The sequence below is a fragment of the Lathyrus oleraceus genome, chromosome 7 (genome assembly GCF_024323335.1).
Source record: "Lathyrus oleraceus cultivar Zhongwan6 chromosome 7, CAAS_Psat_ZW6_1.0, whole genome shotgun sequence".
Lineage (NCBI taxonomy): Eukaryota > Viridiplantae > Streptophyta > Magnoliopsida > Fabales > Fabaceae > Lathyrus > Lathyrus oleraceus.
Window position 1 is genome coordinate 523,805,462 of NC_066585.1, and position 8,676 is coordinate 523,814,137.

The following is an 8,676-nucleotide window of genomic DNA, read 5'->3' on the forward strand; positions in this document are numbered from 1 at the left end:
TTGTTTCACAAATAGCTATATTAAAGGGGAAGTATCTTTTTATGATTGCCAATGATATCATTTTTCAAATAAAAATTCCCCATAGTCTGAACTCCAGGAAGGTGGTAGAATAAAAGATATTCCCTTTTGTTGCAAACATATGATTCACACAAAGATTAAGAAATAGAGAAAATGGATTACTTGTGTGTCACCTTTAGGAGGTAAATTGAAAAACAAAATTATAAATAACATAAAAATGAATTATATAGATACCAGAGAAATTATCTTTAAAATGAAATTATATACACATATCATTATATGGCATGGATTTCCTTATATAACAAATATATTACAAAAAAAATATAACTAAAAAAAATATTTTTTTTATAACAAACGAGATTTTTGGTATAGGAGTAAACAAACCGTGGATAACATCCCTCTGGATTCCTTATTAACACTCTTTTTATCACAACTACTACATTCTAAAATAACAGTTATTTGAATATCTTTACCCTTAGCCATGAACCTCCTTTGATTTTTTTATTAACTCTTCGATTTTAAGATTCGAAGGGAAGAAGAAAAAAGGAACGGAAAAAAATATAAGTTGATAATTCAAAATCAAATTTTGAAATACTTTGTGCCCAAATTCTCAGACTAGGGTGAAGATTCTTGATCTTGCTCGATTGACTTACATTCATGGTAATCACTTTGGAGATTTCGATCAAGTCAGACCTTCTTTCTCCCATGTTTTCACACTTTATTCCAGACCCGTCATGACGAATGAGTTTGGCTATGAGTCCCTCAGAAATGACAATCTTCTTTCCTATAACAAAAGAAGTAATTTTGAATGTAGAAGTCTTAGCATGAATCTAGAATCCTCTAACAATATGTAAGAAAACTGGACCTTGAAGACGTTCAAAGTACTTTTCTCAACCTTGAGTTTTGACAGCAGGTAAAAGATCAAGGCCAGTATCTTTCATGTTGTCAAAATCAACCATGAGTTCACAGATAACTTCCAAATCTTCTACAGGAGTGGATAAAGTAATTTCAGGAGTATCATATGCATCTTTAGTAAAAACAAATTTGCCAGGATGCGAAGAAGATTGTGTGTTATAGGTTTGGAGAAAATGAGGAATATGTTGTGGTTGTTGTGAAGATGAAGATCTTCAAACAACCTTTTGAATAACTGCATCGCATTGTTGTTGACATTGTTGTTGAGCATATTGTTGAGAAAAAGTCGTTGTTGAAGATAAGGGTTTTAGGGTTTTCTTCAAAATTTAGCTTGAAGAGAAAAGGTGTAGGTTGTGATAGTAGTGAAAGTGTGTGAAGTGGGTTTACATAATTTTTTTTTGCAATCATGATTAAAATCTTGAATAGTGCACAAAATCTTCCAAGGGGGTAAAGCATGGAAGATTTTAGCTAATCCCAGGGTATATTCACCGAACGTGTCACATAAGATGTCAGAAACAGTTCGATTTTCTAAGAAAATTGTCTTAAAAATTGTTCCACTATTCGAGACTGATTAAGAACTATTTAATGAAAAATTGTTCAGTATCCATAAAGCAAATTTGTTAAACCAAACAAACTCTAACTAGATACACCTGAACTTATGAAACCTTCTCACTTTAGAAGACTCACACGTTCAGAACAACCAACAAATCTCAGAGTCTCATTTTTTTATTCTGAGAGATTAACATTTTGAGAAAAAAAAACATCCTTTTCATTCTGGACATAAGTCCATTTTCAAAATTTTCAGAATGAAAATGAATTTATCTCCATCAAGGGGTTTTATAAAGATATCAACCTATTGATGGTCTGTATCAATAAATTTTAGATTTAAAATTCCCTTATGAATATAGTCATGTATAACGTGATGCATTATCTCAATATGTTTTACTTTAGAATGCAAAATGGGATTCTTAGATAAACAAATAGAAGAAGTATTATCAGAGAGTATAAGAATGTTACTCTCATATATTTGAAAATCTTGCTGACTTTTCATCCATAGAATCTAAGTACTGCATCCAGAGGTTGTTATATATTCAGCTTCAGTAGTTGAAAGAGATATTATTGATTTCCTTTTACTGGACCATGAGATCAGGTTATCTCCTAGAAACTGACAGCTTCCATAAGTGTTTTTCCTCTCAATTATGTCTCCAACATAATTAACATCACAATAACCCACTAGCTTGTAGTCTTTAGATCTTGTATAACACAAGCTAAGGTTAATTGTACCTTTCAGATACCTGAAGATCCTCTTAACAGTTGTTAAGTAGGACTTTCTAGGATCTAATTGGAAGCGAGCATACAAACAGACACAAAACAAAATTTCAGGTCTAGAATCAGTCATACATAAGAGAACCAATCATACCTCTGTATACCTTTTGTTCTACCTTAGCCCTTACCTCATCCTTCTCAAGGATGCACATAAGATGCATATGAGTCTTTGACATCTTGCAGTTGTACATGTCAAACTTCTTCATAAGTTCTTTGGTTTTCTTGCTCTGATGGATGTATGTTCCTTTTTGACTTTGATTGATCTGAATCCCAAGAAAAAACTTGAGTTCTCCCATCAAACTCATTTCAAAATTTTACTGCATAGACTTAACAAATTCCTTGCACAAAGTAGCATTAGTAGAACAAAATATGATATCATCAACGTAAATTTGAACAATAAGAATGTCATTTTTGAATGACTTACAGAATAATGTTGTATCAAATTTCCCTATGGTGAAAGCATTTTCTAATAGAAAATTGCTCAGTCTTTCATACCATGCTCTAGGAGTTTGTTTCAGACCATACAATGATATATTCAGTTTGAAAACAAAATATGGGTTTTTAAGATTTTCAAAACCATGGGGTTGGTGTACATACACTTCTTCAGTAGTGTAACCATTCAGAAATGTGCTCTTAACATCCATCTGATTTAAGATGATGTTATGATTAACAACAAAGGAAATTAAGAGACGAATAGACTCTAACCTGGAAACTTATGTAAAGGTTTATGTATAATGAATCCCTTATTGATGACTATAACCTTGTGCTACCAGACAATCCTTGTTTCTTACTACCTCTCCTTATTCGTTCAACTTGTTTCTGAAACCCATTTTATTCCAATAACGTAAGTTCATTTGGGTCTTGGCACCAGATCCCACACATCATTTCTGGAGAATTAATTGAGTTCCTATTGCATAGATAGAATCCACTATGTATCCAAAGGCACTTCATCAGTTGATGTAGGCTCTATCAGAGACACCAAACCCAAAAGAGTCTCTTCGGAAGGTTTAGAAGAGGATTTGGTTCTGACAGGTTCAGACTTGTCTCCCAGAATCAATTCTTCAGAATGTGAAGATCTTTATCTGTGCCTTCTCAGAGGAGTCTGAGCTTCAACAACTTTTGGTTGAGGAGATTCAAGGTCTTTTGCTTCAGCTTCTTTGGCTTCTGAAGTCTTTTCTTCATAACCTGAATAAGTGATCTCCAAATCGTCAAATTTCTCAACTAGATTTGACTTTTTAGAGTAAAGCTTATCATTGAATCTAACATGTATTTATTCTTCAACAATATGTATCTCAGTATTGTATACTCTGTATCTTTTGAGCATTCAGAGTATCCTAACATGATACACTTATGTGCCTTAGAATCAAACTTGCTCAGATTCTTCTTAGTGTTCAGCACAAAACAAGAACATCTAAAAGGATGAAAATATTAAATGTTGGGCTTTAGATTCTTCCACAATTCTTAAGGAGTCTTACCCAGATAGGTCTTATAAAGATCTTGTTTTGAATATAACATGTTATGTTGACTGCCTCTGACCAAAAGTGTTTAGCCATATTAGTCTTGTTGATCATGGTTTTGGCCATCTCTTGCAGAGTCTTATTCTTCCTATATACAACTCCATTTTGTTGTGGAGTTCTAGGGCAGGAGAAGTTATGGGAAATGCCATTAGTATCAAAGAGTTTTTCAAAGTCTTTATTTTCAAATTCTCCACTATAATCACTTATGACTTTTACAATTATGAGATCCTAATCATTTTTCACTTGGGAGCAGAAGGTAGAAAACCCAGAAAGCGGCTCATCCTTGTGTCTGAGAAATTTCACCCATGTCCATCTGTTGTACTCATCAACAATGACTATCCATACTTCTTACCATTGACATAGGCAATTTTCACTGGACCAAACAAGTCAATATGAAGAAGCTTTAATGGTCTGGAGATTGAAACAACATTTTTAGCCCTAAAAGAAGTTTTAGAAAACTTGCCTTTCTGGCATGCTTCACAAAGAGCATCTGAAGCAAACTTTAGATTTGGCAGACCTCTAATTAAATTGAGCTTATTTAGCTGAGAAATCCTCATCATGCTAACATGGATCAATCGTCTATGTCACGTCCATTGCTCTTCATTCACAGGCATAAGACATTTTACATTCTAATTTTTCAAATTAGAAAGTCTAATCTTGTAAATGTTGTTCTTCCTCTTTCCATTAAAAAGAACTGAGTCATCCTATTAACTGACAGTTTTACAGGACTTTTGATTGAAAATAATGTCATAACCATTGTCACTTAATTGAATTATGGACAATATATTATGCATTAATCCTTCAACTAAAATAACATTAGTAATTGAAGGGTGTGTACCGTTACCTACTGTTCTAGAGCCAATGATCTTCCCTATATGATCACCTCTAAAACCGACGATACCTCCATGTTTAAGTTCTAGGCTTTAGAATATATGCCTTCTTCTTGTCATGTGTCGTGAGCATCCAGAGTCCATGTACCATGAATGGTGTCTTAAATCTGTTTCTAAGGATATTAGCAACATATATTATCTTATCCTTATATACTCATATCTTTCTGGGTCATTTTGGGTTAGTCTTCCCAGAGTTCTTAATGAACTTGAGTTTCTGTGCAGGATATCTATACATGAATGCATGATTAGAATGGGCATGAGGTTTTGCTTTAGCCTTAGTTTTAGAAATAGTTATACCTTTAGGCCTAACATTATTTTGTTTCCCAGAAGGAACAAAATGTGACTGAAGAGTATTTGGATTGTCATCTTTTTCATAATCATAGCCAATACCCCTTGTCCCGTTTCTACTAATGCCACAAATCATGGAAGCCGTCAAGCTTCTATTCAGGTTTCTACAAATAAATTTCTGGAAAGATTTATCATATTTATATATGATATCACCAAACCTGTATAGGCTTTAGAAAGAATTTTCTTTTCAGGTTTGAGACTCTTGCTTAGAGACACACAGTTATTATTTTTCAAAGTAAGATTTTCTTCACTCAAACTTGAAAAATATTTCAAAAGCTTATAGTAAGCTTCTGATTCAGATACATGAATCTTCTTCAAATCCTTGTATTTGTCTAGAAGATTTTAATACTTTTCCAAAAAATTTGATAAACTAGATTCAAACTCCGAACAAGATAGTTCATTAAATACCTCTTCAAAATCGGACTCATGCTCCAATTGAGTTATTCTACAGGAGCTTCTTTGCAAGACAACAGTGCCACGTTAGCCTTCACTTCTTCAGAATTATCTTCTGAAGACTTTGAATCTCCTCATGTAGCCATCAAACCCTTCTTCTTTCCTCTGAAGTTCTTCTCGAGCCTTTCTTTCTTTAACTTGGGACATTCATTCTTGAAGTGACCGGGCTCCTTACACTCAAAGCACGTGAGTTCTTTTCCAGCTCCAACCTTCTTGGGTCCAAAAGTGGACTCAGAATGACCATATGTCCTTCCTTGTCCTCTTGTATCTCTGTTGGTGATTTTTTCATACTTAGTGTAGAAATAGCATTTAGCAAATAGTTCTTGCTTTGTGATGATTCTTACAGTCTTTCTTCTGTTGATCAATCAGTACTCTTCTTTCCACTTTATTGCCACTTGCATCTACTCGGTGTTCGTAGCCATCAAATACTGTATCCCATATATCAACATAGTGACCTAGAAAGAAACTCTATATTTTATCCTTCCAATAGTCAAATTTATATCCATAAAAAAACTTTAGATTTAGCATTGTAATGATCTCTATCATTTGTTTGAGTAGGTGGTGGTGGAGGGGCATCCATTATGTTTCACGTCGGATATTCATCTGACACTGTTAAGTGTTTGATAATCTTATCAAAACAAGAACCGGAGCTCTGATGCCAATTGAAGTTAGCAAGAAACACAAGAAATGGGGGTTTGAATTGGGTTTCTAAAAACAAAAGCTTTTTCAAAACCAACTCAATAAAGCAATAACACGAACAAGAAAAATAACAAAGTTATTTTTATACTTGTTCACTATTAACGAAGCTACCTCCATTCAACCATACCAAGGTGATTTCGCCTTCTCAATAAGGACTTAATCCACTATAATCAAAACCTGATTAGAGACACTACAAAGATAAATCGTCTTTGTCTTCTTGAGTCTATCTAACTAAAACCTAGTCACTCAAGGAAACCACTCAAACAACTTTGAGATTTACAAGTTTGTGTTTACAAAAAATGCTTCTAATAAAGAAGATTAACACAAGTTAAATATAATGAATATCTCACACAATAACGAGCAATAACTCTTGTGTGTTTATAAATACGATACACATAAAATATTTACTTTAGCAAAAGTGTGTGTATGTTCAATAGAGTAAGATTAGCCACTTCTTACATTATTCCAAGACTCCTTTATATAGGAATTTAAAAGATCTGCTGGAGGATAGAATTGGAATATAAAATTGAAGTTGTCTCTTTGTGTAACGGTTTGCATATAGAAGACAAAATGGTACAATAGTATTGTCCTTAGCCCATAAAATCAGCATAGTGGAGGGAAGGGTGATCTTGTACTGTGTACTATTTTTCTGATTTAAAATGTTTTGATCTTATATTTTAATCTTCAGAGGCTTCTGATGAAATGATGTTGAAGCATGCTTAGAAGGATCAAGAGACAAGTTGATAGAATCTTCAGAACCTCAATCTTTAGAGTCTTGACACAGTTCCTCAGAACCAAGTCTTCAGATCTTGTTCTTCGGAGTCTTCAGAACTTGATCACATAATCTTGAAGGTAGATAATCCTTCAGAAGCTCTTCAATCATAGTCGTGGTTAGAAGCTTTAGCATAAACATTCATCAGAACTGTTGTCTAAGAGTTTTCTAGAACTTTACAGCATCTTGTAAAATACATGTATCTCTTCAGAGTCAAAGTGTGTTGATTCCAGAATCTGATGACATCACACGTCAATGCTTCAGAGTCAGAACCTGTTAGCAAAAGCTACACGCTAGATGAAAAATATTAGTGTACAAAATTGTTCTCTAAGAAACAATGTATTGTTATCATCAAAACTAAAGGTCATATACATAACCAAATCTTGTTCTTACAAACCATTCATAACCCTTAAAGGCGTATAGGCCAGAGAGTATTAAGTTAATTCTAAAGCCCATTTCCTAATTCTACTGTGTAAAATAGGCTTCGAGCCATGTGCTTTAACGTCAAAATGGGAATACACAAATACGTCTGTGATTTATATAAAATTTCAACTTAGTACATGAAAAATATAGACAGAAACATAAATTTTCTATTGGGCTAATACCTAGTTTCTACATCATTTAAAACTCGACTAAGGTAATAAATGGATCTTTCGACACCCTCATTATCCTCTTGGGCTAACATACTTCATATTTTCAATTCAGATGCATAAATATACAACTTCATAGGTCTATTTATCATAGGAGGTAAGAGAATAGGAGGATTCATTAAATAACTCTTGATTTCGTCAAATTGTTTTTGATGTTCTGGATCCCACATGAATCCTTCTTCCTTCTTCAGACGCAGTAGTGGTGAGAATATTTTTGTCTTGCCACTTAGATTCAAAATGAATCTTCTCAAGAAGTTGATTTTCCCAACAAAGATTTAAGTTGCTTTTTGTTTGATGGATGCTTTGTATTGAGTATCACATTCGTCTTGTTTTGGTTTATTTCTATATCTTTTTTGTGAACTATAAATCCCATAAAGTCGCTTGTATGAACACCAAAAGCACGTTTCAGTGGATTCATTTTCAGTATGTAGTTCCTCATACTTGCAAAGTCTTCAATGAGGATATAAAAACTATATCAACTATGTATACCTACATGAAGGTATCAATATGATTCATTTCCCTTTGATAAGTGACACCAGCATTCTTTAGGCCAAAAGACATTACCACCCATTCATAGGTTCCTAAGTCCCCAGGACATCGAAATTCCGTTTTTGGAACATGTTCTTATCCAATGTAAATTTGGTTATACCCATAATAACCATCTAAAAGACTTAAATACTCAAAACCTTCTGCTGAATCGACTAGTATTTCTGATACAGACATTGGGTATTCATCTTTTGGAGTATGACCATTTAAATCTATAAAATCAATATATAATCTAAGAGTCCCATTCATTTTAATAACAGAAACTATGTTTGCTAACCATTCAACATACCTTGTAGTTTGTATGAATTTGTTCCTTATAAGCCTTTTGATTTCCTTTTTGATCTTCGACATTACTTCTGGTACATATCTTCTTTGCATTTGCTTCACTGGCCTCTTATATGGTTGAGTTGGCAGCCTTAACTCCAACTCAATCGAGTCCTGGCATTTCATCATAACCCCAAGAGAAGAAATCCCTGAATTGTTTGAGCAATTTGATCGTTAGAGACTTTGGGAGTGGATCAATATTCGTGTTTATGTAAGTTGGT